The 15123-nt window shown below is 41.8% G+C and overlaps 1 protein-coding gene across 6 annotated transcripts in view; it reads right to left on the minus strand.

The window, feature by feature from the left end:
• Positions 1-15123, minus strand: part of LOC135494941 (acetylcholinesterase-like) — a 46649-nt gene that overhangs the window by 16340 nt on the left and 15186 nt on the right. Inside the window, exon 1 of one of the 6 annotated variants that reach the window (XM_064783298.1) lies at positions 14351-14406. The exons of 2 other annotated variants lie outside the window; for them this stretch is intronic. The gene's annotated coding sequence lies outside the window, so the exon portion shown is untranslated. Of the gene's footprint in view, positions 1-3645; positions 3957-4101; positions 4216-6623; positions 6790-14350; positions 14407-15123 lie in introns of those variants that run through there. 3 more of the 6 variants (XM_064783297.1, XM_064783299.1, XM_064783295.1) reach the window with 3 other exon arrangements.

Raw genomic sequence — 15123 nt, forward strand, 5'->3', positions numbered from 1 at the left:
ATAATAGGAGAGCACCATTGTTGAAAGCCTTCGAAGGTGATATGGTTCCGAGTGTCGTTACTAAGACTGCCGTGGGTAATGACAATGGTGCGGTCGTGCAATGAATTCATATCAAGTTTTGTTGTATTTGTGACAGAAAGCTGGTGAGATAGTCCAATGTCCATCAGTGACTCAAAATGGCTGAATCTTTGTAGAAGTATTATACCTTTTTTTAAATTTGACATCGCGAGAAGACTCTCTACCCTGGAAAACAAAGAACTGACTCCCGCCCTTGAAATTGGCATTCATTTCGTCTTGAAAGGGTTCTAATTACCTTAAGATTTCAAATTCTAGCCAAATGATGGTGCATGTGGTCAACTCTGAATTTGCAAGGTAAAACTGATACGTTCGTGACGTTTACCCACCGTGGTTGTGATGTGAATGGGCATTGTGACGTTCTCTAATGGGAGTGTGCCAATGTTGAAAGCCAGTTGCACAAAGAGTACAGGACAATGACGTGGTTGTGAAAGGAACTTAGATCCACTGTTAGTCCGTGTTTGTAACATTAGAGGCCTGATCACTCCCATGCGTTCATCGGGTCCTCTGTTCCCGCGTTCTATTTTCCGCTGTGATTAGATATCACGCCTGGGCTGTGTGCTCAAAGATATATCTGCCATGGAAAATCACAAGGATAAAGCTTGGGTTGCTAATCTACATTCAGTTTGAGTTTGTCCAGTTCGGTATTATTTGCAACTGAACAAAAAGCAGGCGATAGCCCTTATCAATGTCCATTACTAAACTGATCGGACTTGAAATGGTCGATTCCTTGCAGACAAAAAATACGACACTGCCTTGCTCTGAGACTTTGTCATCGAGAGATGGTTGTGGCGTGTTGTACTGGCTGTGATGGGAATGAGCATTGTGGCGGCATGGAATGGGATATCGCCAATGAAAAGCCTTTGTAATGGATGTGGTTCTATTAAAAGTACGGTTACCACCTGTCGAAGGTGTGGAGGATAATACATTTTTCATTTTGTCATCCAGTATATGTCTAGAGGAGGTTGTGTCTTCTTCGCCTTTTCTTGTGGTATGGCGGGGATGAGCTTTGTGACGGCCTGCCAAGGGAGCGTGCAAATATCGAAAGCCTTTGTAATGAATATGGTTCTGAGTATATAAAGTATTAGCTGTCCAATAGATGACGATGAGGTGGTCGAGCGCCGATTTCTCGCCAATATTCAAGCAGTGTTTCACGCAGATAGACAAGCTGGCGATGCGGTGAAGTATCCGTTACGGATACTGATCTAAGATGGCTGGTTTATTGCCGACAAAAAACGAAGTCATTGCTTTACCACGTTCTTTTATGGAGCCAAGGCGCGTGATAAGGCAGAAGTTCTGCCTCTGATTTGCGGAATGATCGGAAGTATCAGTTGTCAATAAAAAAAACAAGTCACGTATCTTTTCTGTAGTTTGAATAATTTCTTCTCAAAGAGACTGGTATCTTAGACACTTACCGGATAGCTTAGGCAGTATCATATCTCTAATGACATATATGTTGGTGACATATGTGATTATTAGGTTCTGGACGAATGTGGACAAATTTATAATCATCGAGTTGTACAGTGTTCAAACGGATTGACGGTAAAACGATATATTTTCATAGTTTAGCTTTTAGACTCATAGGCTCATAGGTTTAAGACTCATAGACTCATAGGTTTAAGCATAAAGTAGTAAAATTCTTATACTAGACAGACCACCTACATGTAATGATTATAAATCAGGTGCTAAGTCACTGAACTTTCAAGATGAAAGAAAACAACACTAAACATTGTAACCAAAAGACGAATATGTACTTTGAATATATATTGCCAAAAAAGGGCATTCCAAGGCAAATTTGATTCTTAAAGCCCCCTATCTTAAAGATAATGACTGTCAGCTATAGGGTTAATATTACCACACATGCGACTCATTAGCCCAATGAGGCCACAGTGATAACCAGTGAGCCGTTGCTCCAACCAGTGACTAATTGTTAATTAATACCCATGGTGCTAATGAGCCATAAGTGCTGATTGTCATGGGAGTGGTTATGTTGTACAGATTTTGACAGCGTGAAAATAACAGGTTCTGACTGTACGAAACAAACAGCAAATAGCATTTTCATCAATTTGAAAACGAAGACTAGTCTGTGCATGTCGTCCCGAATTTTGTTCAATCTTTTTATTATTTATTCTGGGCAGTTATTCAGTTTTAAATCTAATTGTTGTTGTTGTTGTTGTTGTTGTTGTTGTTGTTGTTGTTGTTGTTGTTGTTGTTGTTGTTGTTGTTGTTGTCGTCGTCGTTGTTGTTGTTGTTGTTGTTGTTGTTGTTGTTGTTGTCGTCGTCGTCGTCGTCGTCGTCTTCGTCGTCGTCGTCGTTATTGAATTAGACCTTTAACGCGCGTCTTTGAAGGAAGGGAGCACTGTTTTCCTAGACTAATGATTAAGGAATAAGAGAGGACTCGGAACCTGGATTTGGCACGTAATGTCCAGAATCAAGGATTTTGATACCCCGAGGTGATTTCCCCTATACATACATACTACACATTTTACATTGGTGTCAATCTCTATTTTCACCTATGAAAAAAGAATTTAATAATGACCCTGACTACTCAGTCGCCAGACGAACAACAAGCCAATTTCGTATCTCAAGTTACATGTACATTTCCAATACCGTCGTCTCGTCACCGTCTGAACGAACCGTTAAAAAAATATCGAATTGAGAGCTGGGCGTCAACAAGGACACGGTTAGCGTCATAAACAATATTGGATTTTTTATGGAATATAGGGGATATTCTTTTACTCTCAGCCACATCAGCAGTAACGGCGACGTACACGAAAGAATGAAGGCACCATTTGAAACAAAGATATACCGTAAACCACCAAGTATTCCCGGCTATTTATTTATGCGATTCGCGAAGATTTCTAAATAACGAACCTCTTATGGATGTATTTCGGCAAAATACAACTGAACATTCGGTTTTTCCAATGCTTTTTGGCGATTTTTGTTTCCGCGGATCTATAGGATATTCGCAAAATCCACAAAAATATAAAACGCCCACTGAAACTTTGTGGGTAATGACAATATGACATGCTATTAAGATGGCTGTTTCATAAGCTTTTTGATCCCTTGAAAAACTAAGAACATATTCGTCTTGTACCAACCTCATTATCAATTAAAGGAAAAGTTAATAAAACATGATGTAAAGAAAACAGGTTGTATCTCACCCTGAATGAGAGCATAAAATGTGTTTCAAAAAACGTGGTTCAGAAAACTAACGCAAGCATCGGTATAGAAAACAGCGACCGAATTCACTAATGAACAAATACGACGAACTCATAATCATTCACATGACTTTAAGGAAAACGTAACAAAATTGTGTGACTACGTTATAGTTTGCCCTGTACTTGTACCTCGCTGTTAAAAGAATTCAGGCCTATCCAATATGCACGGTCTATTGGTCGAAAAAAACCCGCTCGTCCTAGCCCTAAATTTCCATTGTTTTACTGTCTAATCAAAGGGTTGTGAGGGCAAACCGACCCCCCACGAAACTTTCATGGGGGTCGATATAGGCCTAAACTGGCAATGGCAAATGAACTTTCAGGAGAAAATAAGAGCCATCTAAGAACATACCTGTAAGCTCGTAATCCAAGGAGAATTCTTGCAATACAGCACATCGTAAGAAGTCTTACTCCCAGAAGAACCATCCGCTGCCGAATGAATACATGAATGAACGGTAGTCAAGTAGTAGGTGGAAATGCAAAAAGCGTATCCAAGTTGCAACGCATGACAGTTATGCCAGTATATGTCTCAATGCAGGTAAAACAAGGAAAAAGAAAGCGTGGCAAAATATGACTACCAACGTCAGTTTCTGGTTATTCTTCTGGTGAAGAGAACATACAGCCACCATCCAATCCAGAGGCCTGCTCCCTGATCCCCTCTAAAGATTAAGTGAAAGTATGAATAAACGGTTGTAAGATAAAGAGCACGCGTCTCTATTTATCTTATCGCTGGTGCAGGGAAAAGTGGATGAAGCATTGGAAATTTGACCGTCTGCAGTTGGCTATCGTAGTGACGAAGAGAACTTACACTCAGCATCCCATCCAGAGCTTAATACCCGCTCTTAGCCTGGTGAATGGTTGATTGTAGTAGAAGGAAGAGCAAGCGCCTCCGAGATACAACATGATATCCATGTGTCATCGCCGGTACAAAAGAAAGTGTAGCGCAACCACTGGAAATATGAGTACCGTGGTTGTTGGCGGTGACTGAAGGTGGATATCACCTAACGCTGGTCTGTGCGGATAGCTCAGCCGATGCTAGGATTAAGACCGAGAGTGCGTAAGGACAGACTCTTGAGTACGCAAAAGAAACAAACACCGTTAGAGTGTAAATGTTCCGAAGTCAACAGAGCCTATTTGAACTACCCATGGATCGACCTAGGACCCCTGGACAGGGTTCTTAGACCACAGGTGAGAATGCTTCGTGAGAGAAGTTTACAAGTGGTGAAGAAAAGGGGGCGGTTGATGCAGCGCGAACTACCCCGCCCACGCTTGATAAAATAATCGTTGACATTAATCGAGAAAAGCCCTCGAGCAGTAATACATTTTCAGAATTGACCGTGAAGTTTTGGACGCCCATGGCCCTCTTAAAAATCCTGGCCCCGCTCGTGATTTTCTGATAAAAGATTGATTGTTACCACCTGATTGTTTTCTACAGCAATTGTTCTTCATGGGACATCGAAACGACAGGGTTGCACTACTTATCCCGGGGGACAACATCTTTCATGTCAGTTTCACTCATTACGTATCACAGTTTAAGGTGACATCGACCCAGGAAAAGTCCCGCAACTGTACGTCCAATCGGACAAACAAAACTGATGTAATCAGCCAACATAGCAACAACTTTTGCGATACGCTTTATTTGAAAATTAAGAATCAAAAACAAATGTTGTCATTAAGAAATACAACCTACCTTTCCGCGCTAAACGGCAAGTCTTACCAAGTGTTAAATCCAAATTCTGTCAAAATGTCGTCTGGATACCAGATCCCGAGGACATAACAGTTGAATGTAAGTGTTCATAGTCAACACGACGTGTTTGAACTGTGAAGCCAATAACTAAACAACGTGCCCAGAAACTCCATTACCTAAAGAGAGCAAGCCAGGCTCCATTGGGTTTTCTTGGTATTGCTAAAAAGACCCGTGATATCGTTAAGACTATCGATCGACGAGGAGGAGGGAATCTACAGTTACACACTGCAGTACGACACCTTGAACTGTCTGGTGATCGCGCAGGGTTTGGGGAACTTTTGTCGTCAGTGCTGTACATGTAAGAATAGTCACGAGGAATACGGATCGACCTTTTCACTGTGAATTCAAAATATTTGAACACATGATTTACAAATGTACATGGTAACTGTTTAGCTACCGAATAGGAGGATCTTTCCTTCAGCATTTTCTCTCACTTTAGTTCAACTTATAATCATCTTTATAATCAAAAGTGAATAGCCAGCGGTACTTCTCTCCTTATACTCTCTAAATGTATTGTACATGTACAGGTTGCTGCAACAGACTTGCACATGTTGTTCATCTACAGAGGAATCCAACGGAAAAATACACATTTAAAAAACACTTATACACAAATATAGACCTCGTAGATATTTTTTTCAGAGAATTGAAAAACCCTTTGAGGTTTTTAAGACACTATTACACACTCATTGTAATTCTGACAGCACGCAACGCTATATCCGTATGCCAATTGACCTATTTTCGTTTTCGGATCAAAATCTGGACCTCTCTAATTAAATTTCGGAATGAGGTAAGGAAAGCTACGCAAACTGAATTGGAATGCGAACAACTGCGCTACTACCTTCATTGAGAACGCTAACAGGTGGTGTCGGAATTCAGAGTTTGAACTTCTTGCCGCAAATTAATGGGGATGGCAGCCGTTTATTTTTTACTGTCAGGGGTAATGGATTGGCCCATGAGCTTTGCAGTATAGAGATCGTCTTGTATTACTACGGGTTATTTCGCGGTTAATGCTAAAACTAGAAAAAGAATGACTTTGGCAAGTCATTTGTGCTTCTTTCGGATTGAAGAAGGTCAATATGACGCTACTGCCGGTTACCGATACCGTTGAATTTCAAGCCACAGGCAAGGCGCAGGTCGGGTTTATATGAATTATATGGTATACGGGCTCGCCGGCGAAGGATGCTTCACAAAAAGGGTTTACGACAAAGAAACGTTTGTACACAGGCGTATCCGTCTACCGCGTACACGAAGCTCAATGAACCGTGGCTGATCGGGAGAGATGAAAAATGTACGAAGGTACATGAGAAGTAGGTGAGATTGACGTCATATCACCGATTTGTTAATGAACCGCTCCTTGACTGGAATAACAGATCATGGCAATGTGATTATGTCCGAAAAGTATTTTCGCAAACTGTCTACTGCGATCATTCTCCAAGAGTGATAGAATCCAGTGGTCACGATCATCAGTCCTTTATTGTTGTTAATGTGAAACGTACATATAGAAAATCACTTCAAATTGAGTGAATACCTCAACTTTATCGATCAGAACTCTGAACAAATAAGAAAAGGTTGTTAAAACTTACCTCAGAGCACCCGTTATATTCCATGGACTATAATTAAGAGCTTCCTGAAATACATCCACAAATCGATTACATCATGTTTTATTAGTTTGTATGTAAGCGTTGAAGTAATATGCAGTCTAACACGCATAGGGTTTTCCATCTGCTGAAGTGAACACGGATGAAAGGAATTCTCTTCCCTCTTCACTTGTTACAGCTCTTGATCTATATGCACGCCTTATTATGTTTGGTTTTACCTGGCTTGGATTGATACAATGTGGGCCAAAATAAATAAGCTGCAAAGTTATTTGACTAGCTTCATATAGGCTCTCTCGTGTTTTTATTATATTTATACAAGTATATCAGATGGAGAAACATAAATGTACCCCCCCCCCCCCGGCATTGCCTAATCGCTACTTTTACAAGTCCTTAAACGGCAGTATCAAGTGTACCATCGGAAACACAGTCGTTTGTGACAGGTCTTTCCCACTGAGTTTGCCGAGAGTTCACTGCACTTGTTGCATCATGTCGCCGGCCAGGGCAATGAACTACATGTATGCTCTCCCTTTAAGTAACCTAAAGGTAAAACCATCATCAGACATGAACAATGGGAGAAACCTAATAGGATCAACAGTGATCCGGTATCTTAATCAATATTGTCCTCGCTGATCTGCCAATGCTCGCTTCTCCGGCCCTGCACACAAACCCCTGAGACATTCGCCCTCATTTGGTAAAGTGCCAGCGCAGAAGCAAGTGCGCCCAATCAGAGCATCGCTTACATTTGAGTCAAGGAATTTCAAATACGTAGTAGCAACGATACGTCTGTACTTCATGAACATCACTGCAAATACAAGAATGGAAACCCCAGTTTTACGCCTTTACCCCAAACAAGTAATACAAGTACCAATTCACCAGTTCAATGTCATCACCCCTTCATCACGTGTTGCACATACCAATCCACTCGCAGAATTGGATATGGTCACTTGTTTGGTGCATTTTATCGACGAACTCCCGCCATCGATTCGAAAAGAAAGCCTCAGCCTTCACCCCAGCACATCAGGCCAGAAGTGGCATTCCATTGCCTGCTGTCACCGAGAGAATCATCTGGGCCACTTGTTCAACCCATTGCCAGTATCTTTCGTCGACAAAATCGCGGCGAACACCAAATTTATTGTCAAGGTTGCGATTGATCTGAACCTGTTGCATGGAGAGTTTATAGCCTCCGCAAAGAGTGTTTACATTTATTGTCTGAGGCGGCCACTTAGCAAGACAAGTGCTCATAGACGAGTTACGAGATGTTGGATTCAATCCACATCCGAGCTACGACTGATTGGTCCGGTTATCGATCCGACATCCTCGGAACATCCCCGTGATAATCACACCAACCTCCCGGGCCAAATTCAATCATACGACCGATAGCATTGACTAGAGACGACAAACGTAAAACCTGGTATAACACTAGTGCACTAAAAGACTGCTTAATCAGACGAGAGGCAATAAATTGGCCGCTTCACGGCAGAGGTGGATGGGGTGCGATTTATACAGCGTGTAGACATTGTAGAAGGTGCAGGGAGGGGGAGCTCAGAACAATACTGGATGACTAGTGCTCCAAGGCGGTCGATACTTTCGACCCGCATTTCAAACCCAGTCTCTGCTCTTTCCGGATACTACATATCACTGACATCTTAAGGTCAAAGCCACGGCCGTTGTGGAATTAGTCAACAGAAGTTTATAAACCCGTGTCAGAACAATTAATAACTCTATGCTAACATGTCCGGATAGAGGCATTTAATAGAGATTTTGCATTCAATACTGACGGAATAGTCGAGAGAAAAACATAGCTCTAACTTGACCGGGATTCGTACCTTGGCCGCTTGGATACCACAGAGCCTGAAGTCAGCTCTTATTTTTCCGGAAGGTCGTAATGGCCCGGAAGATCTACTGAGATAGACTGAGGATTTGTCGACGGATCATTGAAGGATCAATAGATTCCCAGCTACTGTGTCATTTGTTGGCGCATTTAGCCCCGATTGTCATTCATCAGCCGTGTTCGCGGTCGGGGTACAAGATGTGTCGCCGCGGTCGCGGAATACGATAGCAGATCAGACGGGGTGACTGGCCTCCCAAACTGGTCTACGATCGCAGCGGCAACGATTCGGTTAGATGTTTTCCGGGCAGCGAGGACATTTGCAAATGACACTTTCCAAGATTGCATTCAGCTAATGCAAACATCTCAGAAAACAGGGCTCCTGGGAGTTTCTTCTTATAGAGTCCATCTCTCAGTGAAACAGTGTGATGCAAAGCTCCATGTATTTTTTATTGGTTTCACACTTGTGTTCTCGGGAGGTAGAAGTACATGTTGACCACTTAATTGCTCTTCGCCAACTTGAACTTCACACGAAAGAGTCAGGCATCTAGGGAACTTGAAATACTTTGACCCGACCAAGGCCTGATGATGATCTTATTGACTACGATGATCTTATTGATTATAATCAAGTGTCATTAAAACCTCTTTATGTCAGACGCAGGTTCTGACTTCATCGTATTTCGGAAATGAGAAATTTTCCACCTACGGCTCATGCAGCCAAAATTCGAATTTAGTCCAGCTGATTATCACGGTTATCAAGGCCAATCTCAAACAAATTCGACGATAAAATACATTTACAATGTACACATACTTCTTACTTCGCCTCGGCGTTCGCAGCTCTAAGGGTTGCCTTTAGCATGCAACTGATTTGAAATCACATTCAAACAAGAATACAGACTCGGCGAAAACGTCTTAACAAGACTGCAATGCCAACTGTGGACATGGATCTCCAAACTCTGAGCGATTGTGCTGTCTCAAAGCTGGAGTTAAAGGTCTCCTTAAACGACAAACTAGACAACCGCGTCGGGGAGATGGGGCAGTTGAATAGACTAATGGTACTACTCACGCTTGTCGTCAATAAAGATCTGTTCCCTTGTCCGAGTGATGCTGGGTGCAGCCACTCAAACGGATTAAGCACTGACCATGCATTCGCAAACTTCTGGTTTCAACTCTTACCGACCCAAAGCCTGACCTTTACTTTTCCTGCACTCAAACTTGATACAGGTGAATATTAATTAGCTCCTCGACGAAAGCCCATCATCAGTCCTGTCATTTTCCTTCGAATATCTTTTTTAAAAACATAAATGTGGTCTTTTATCGTCCAAGGCCAGAGTTATATAGGATTCACGTTGTCACTTTTCATGCTTCACGTGTCACGAGTTAACTGACTTTGGTTTAAAACACAACGTGGGGGTGAAAGGTGACATCGTGAATCATATGTAACCCGCCACACGGAAATGACTTGTCCGTTCTTAATGTCACGCGTGAAAAGTTAACGTGGCACGTTACATTTAAAAACGTGAACTCTGTGTACATGTAATCACAGCCTTAGGGGAACACAGAACCAGGGGTACACATGACATATGGAGGACCTCTGTAGAGTTATCACAGTCGACCGCAAAGTACATTTTATGATTCAACTGTCACTGGTTAATGTTTAACTGTACTGGCCTGCGCCGCCTTGGCTTCAGATTAACCATCAATGTATGCATACTACAAATAGAGCGTGCATTGGATTTATGATTGTCTTTGCTTGATCAGCCACCAGAGTGACGTTCAATCAACGAACTAATGTCAAGATACTGTGATTTGATGAGCAAGCCAGGCGTCGTGGCATGGGACTGACGCAAATCTACAGCCATGGCCAATATTATTCTTGAGGAACCTGTGCATGGATATCGTCATTCCATTTTGAAAACAGCCGGGGCTATTAATTGTTGGAGTATATTTAATTCCTATTGCCACTGAAGTGGGTCGTTGTTCCTCTCAGCTGCAACCACAGAAAGCAGCATTAGCCCGAAGCGTGACTCCCCGGGCTATTTTAATTGGCCTACTACTTCGAAAAAACGGGGCTATATCAACTGTTCGAGTATTTAGTTTGTATTGTCCGTGAAGTGTTAAGATAATCAAACTAGTGAGTTTATGTCATGTTCCCTCGCAACTGCAACCACAAAAAAACAACTTATAGCCCGCGGCGCGACTGCGAGAGAATTTTTATTTGGCGAAGTGTTCCGCAGTCTGTTTCGATGCTATCTCACGCAATGCCAGATATCTGTTTGCCGTCTATCTGATCGGACTAAGTGAAATCTTGCTCAATTACACATTGACAAATTTGCCTGATTACACAGCGAATCTGTCATGAATACTATAAACTCTAGCGCGGAATGGTTGCTGGCGGCAGAGCTCGCGGATCGTAGCCAAACAAATACTTTGAGGGACAAGAAGCCAACGGGCTTGTTGGTTTTTCATTCTGGAAAAAGCTTTCAGTACGACCGTGACTTTCCCAATGTGGGCGGGCTACAAGAACAACATATACCTTAAGGAGGTCATCCTAAAACAAACCATTTCAAACAAAAAAACCTCTCAAGCGTTACCAGAAAAATTCGGCAAGTTATATATGCTGCAGCATGACTGGCCGAGGACGAAAGAGGTGGTATATACATGTTACAAGTTCTTCAACCAAAAAATATTTGGGCGATTCTGTGATTTTCGAAAACCAAGATGTTACACGAACAGCACAAATTGGCGGTTTATCGCCGTGGAGTTTCGTGGTTAAACCTGGTAGAGCCTTGTCATTTGAAACTCTAAAAATCAATAGACGATGTTGATTAATTATCTATCGGATTTTTATTCAAGACGCAATAACTTCTGGCTGAGATAAGTTTTTTCACAAGTGAGAAATTTCTAGAAGCTTATCGTTGAATAGAACAATATCAGTTATGGTTTCGATAAAATATTGATACAGACGCAATTACTGTTATCGGCGTTAGCAGTATAACGCTCGCATTACATGTAAGTCCTAACGTTACTATGCAAATGAAATTTGCTGAAGGGATAAAACGATTAGTTAAGCTAATGCTGGCGTTTGTCATAAACACCGATTGAGCAACTGGACTATGTATACATCTATGCCATTTCTGAAGACTTATGTCGTCTGTTGGATCTCATATGCTATCGATGTATCTATGGTGTTAAAACATCAGTCTCTCCAACAATGTGGGTTCCTGTAGGCACTCTAATGCAGTTTTAAACGGACGCGTATCTGTAGTGCTCCCTGGGTTCCGAGCTGGCACTGAAAATGTCCTGTAATTTGTAATTCCTGCGCCAAGGCCGTTGCACGTAAATTCCAAGTTGTCCCTTTTGTGTCACTGTGGATGTCACCAGAAGGTGTTTAATCTCGAACAACCGCAAGTGGCCCATGACGTACGGAAACATTGCTGTATTTTTTAGAGATAAATTCTTATAACATCGATGTAAAATGGTCAGATCCAGGCTGTCTATAGCCATATAAAGTCCATAGAATCATGAAATATAGGTATATGTAGGTAGAGTATTGGTGCTTTGATCGTTATTTAACAGTTGAGTCTTTGTATGCAAAAGACGGCTTTTCTCAGACAAGCCAATCTACCTGAATCTAAATTTGAACCACCTATATGTCATTCCGGATGCCGACCTTAACATTTTCCTCGACTGTTCAACGCTCGCCTACGATTGTTTCAGTTAATAATTCAGAGGCATCGTCATTAGGTCGGATATATGATCGTGTGATTTCTGCTAGAGTGGGGGCGAAATGAGGTCTTCGTCACCAGAAATACAGCGGAAATTAGGATGAAATTGAGATGGAGTGAGAAGAAAAAAGACCGTATCAGTTCTTTCTTTGATCTCGGTTCTTTATTTCTATTTAGGCAGAAGGTGGAAAGAAATTGCGAATTAGATGACGTACTTTCGTGAATGACGTGGGTGACAGGTATGGTTGTTCCAAAGCGAGAGATAGTCATTTCCATTATTCCACACAGCAATACACACATTATTGTCGTCAGGTTAAGTTGATGCTCTTCATTACAAAAGCAAGTGCTGTAACCTATGCTTGCTAATACTAAGTCTAGTTTTTTTAACAGGGGATGAAAACCATTATAAGATTAGCCATTATGATTTCTTGTTAGCTACTGTTCCCAAAAGCTTCCCCTGCCGTTATTGAAAGGCTAGTCTACTAGAGCCCTTTTGCTAAATCATGAAACAAAAATCTCCAGTCCCATGCGACGAAAATGGTTTTTCTTGGACAGGCCATAATTGAGCATCCAGGACACAATACTTAACATATTGAAAATGTGCCACAAACATGTCGAACATCCAATCGACCGCCTCCATTCATACGCAACAGCATTTAACGCGCTGAATCCGCGATAATTCGACTTAACCCAATCAGCGGTAAAGCTCCACTCTGAGTCTGCAAAGTGATCAGACAGCGTCTCAATGTGCTGCAAATAAGACCTTATTTCACCTAATTCAATTTGGGAGACAATTTTGCTGTCTACCATCTCTCAGCAGACATATTTGATCGAATCACTACTTCTAAATGCGAAGTATAGCGTTTAAAGATTTATCGGTTGAACGTGTTCTTGCGCATGTACGCTGAAAGGAAGGTTGCGGAGAGGGCAATATTTTATGCTAAAAGGCTAAAGCGTTACGGTTGTAATGAGCCTATGCTGAAAATTGCTAATGTATCATTTATTTCCGAACTCATACTGTAATGCCTAATTTGTAAGGTATACATTACGATTATTAGTCGTTTTTACACGGTGCAGATCAAGACTAATTCAGGTACGAGCCTTTTTTATTTCCCTCTTATAAAAGCGAAGCAATCGTTCTGACATCTCCTTGTCTGAGGCACGGGTTCCGATCGCCAGTCTCGGGTCGGTGCAGGCCGGTGTAGACCGGTGGAGGTGGGTTTATTTATGCGGGTGGAGGCGAACCAGCTCGGGGCCGGTTTGCACACTGTCCTTACGTGATGTCATTCGCGGGGATTGCGTCGTGTTCCTCTCATGAAATTTCCCACGGAAATTGCCCATGCTGGTTTAAGCCTATCGACCATCCTGGAAGCTGTTTCGTGGGGGTCGATGATATCAGGACTTGCCGTGATGATCCTTTGATAAGACGCAAATTTAGGCCTGGGTGCGGGGAGCGGACTTTGTCTGAAGAAATAGACCGTAGATTTGGCCGAGCCTGAATTAGTGGGCTAAATAGACCGTGCATTGGGCTAGGCCTAAATTGTTTCAACTGCAAAGTACGGGGTAAAATAACGTAATGTTCTCAGAAAGACATCAAGAATATGTCGTGAGCAATCACCTGGAAGAGTGTCGCGAAGTGTTGTCGCAAGACATCATTCGCGTCGAAACCTTCAGGACACCGATAGACTTTAATAATTCAGAGGTCCAGTTGGAAATGTCGATATGTTGAGATTGGAACAAATACACATCTATAGATCGCATTCACCTGGATTACTGAACTAGTCTTTCTTCATTGTGATAGAAAGGGGAAATCTCGGGAAGGAGTGGGGAAATGCGTCAACCTTTTTCATCATATCTTTGGGCAGGCGATTTTACTTCATTTTTGTCTGAGATTTTGAATGAGATGTTAAAATGCCAGTCGTTTCATAAAGATTTTAACCATCTACAGATTATTAGCTCAGTGTTTGTTAAAAGGTTGGAGGTGAAATGACGCCTGTGCTGGCCTATGGAATTGATACCGAACTGGAGATATCGGTTGTCACACCAAACACGGCGAGAATGGAGGTAAATGTATTTGGCTAAACGACAGCTCCACCCAAGCGGCGTTGGGGCTGTACTGGGGCGATGATCAAGATAATTGTAACACTTAACCTTACCTTATTCCGTTAACAGATTCCTAAAAATATGTCCGTATTGCACGTTTGTATGAAATGATGTACGGTGACAGATAATCCGAATTTGCAGCACATTTTGTAAAAAATCTTGCAGAAATATCTCTTACATCCGAGAACAGACTCAGAGATATGCTGTTTCAGTGTGAATACATATATTTCCGAATGACCTATATCTGACGTACGCCAGCAATATCATTGCCGCTGATGGTGACCAACTCTTGACATTTTCCGTTCAACCCAGCGAAACCTGTGGCGGGGAAGGTTTAATTAACTTTTTTGCTTTTAGCAAAGAATGCCACTCCTAGATGGATTGATTTTCTCACATTATTTCGCTCTGATTACATTGTGCCATGTGGAGTTTCACACACATTATGAAAAACCGATTGAAGGAACCAGTGATAGATAGATACGGTAAACCGCAAAATTTTTACCTGCCTTTTATTTTCGCGAATTTCACGAAAAATGAAAATCGCGAAATTATTTTTTGATTGGAAAACAGAAAGAATACTTTCGTAATCCGTTAAAATAAAAAATTTGAAACTGTGTGTAAATATTTTACAGAAACTTTCGCGAAGTGCAAGTAAATAGGGGAACAGTTTGCGATTTGCAGTGTACATTTATAGTATATCATATTTTTTCTCTTTAATTGCCAGAAAAATACGTATTGGCCATATCACATGCCGATCCACCGTCGTTGTGCGTATATCCATCCTTGAAAGGAGAAGACCTTAGGACTGATATTCACCGCCGATAAG

This window comes from Lineus longissimus, chromosome 10 (genome assembly GCF_910592395.1).
Source record: "Lineus longissimus chromosome 10, tnLinLong1.2, whole genome shotgun sequence".
Lineage (NCBI taxonomy): Eukaryota > Metazoa > Nemertea > Pilidiophora > Heteronemertea > Lineidae > Lineus > Lineus longissimus.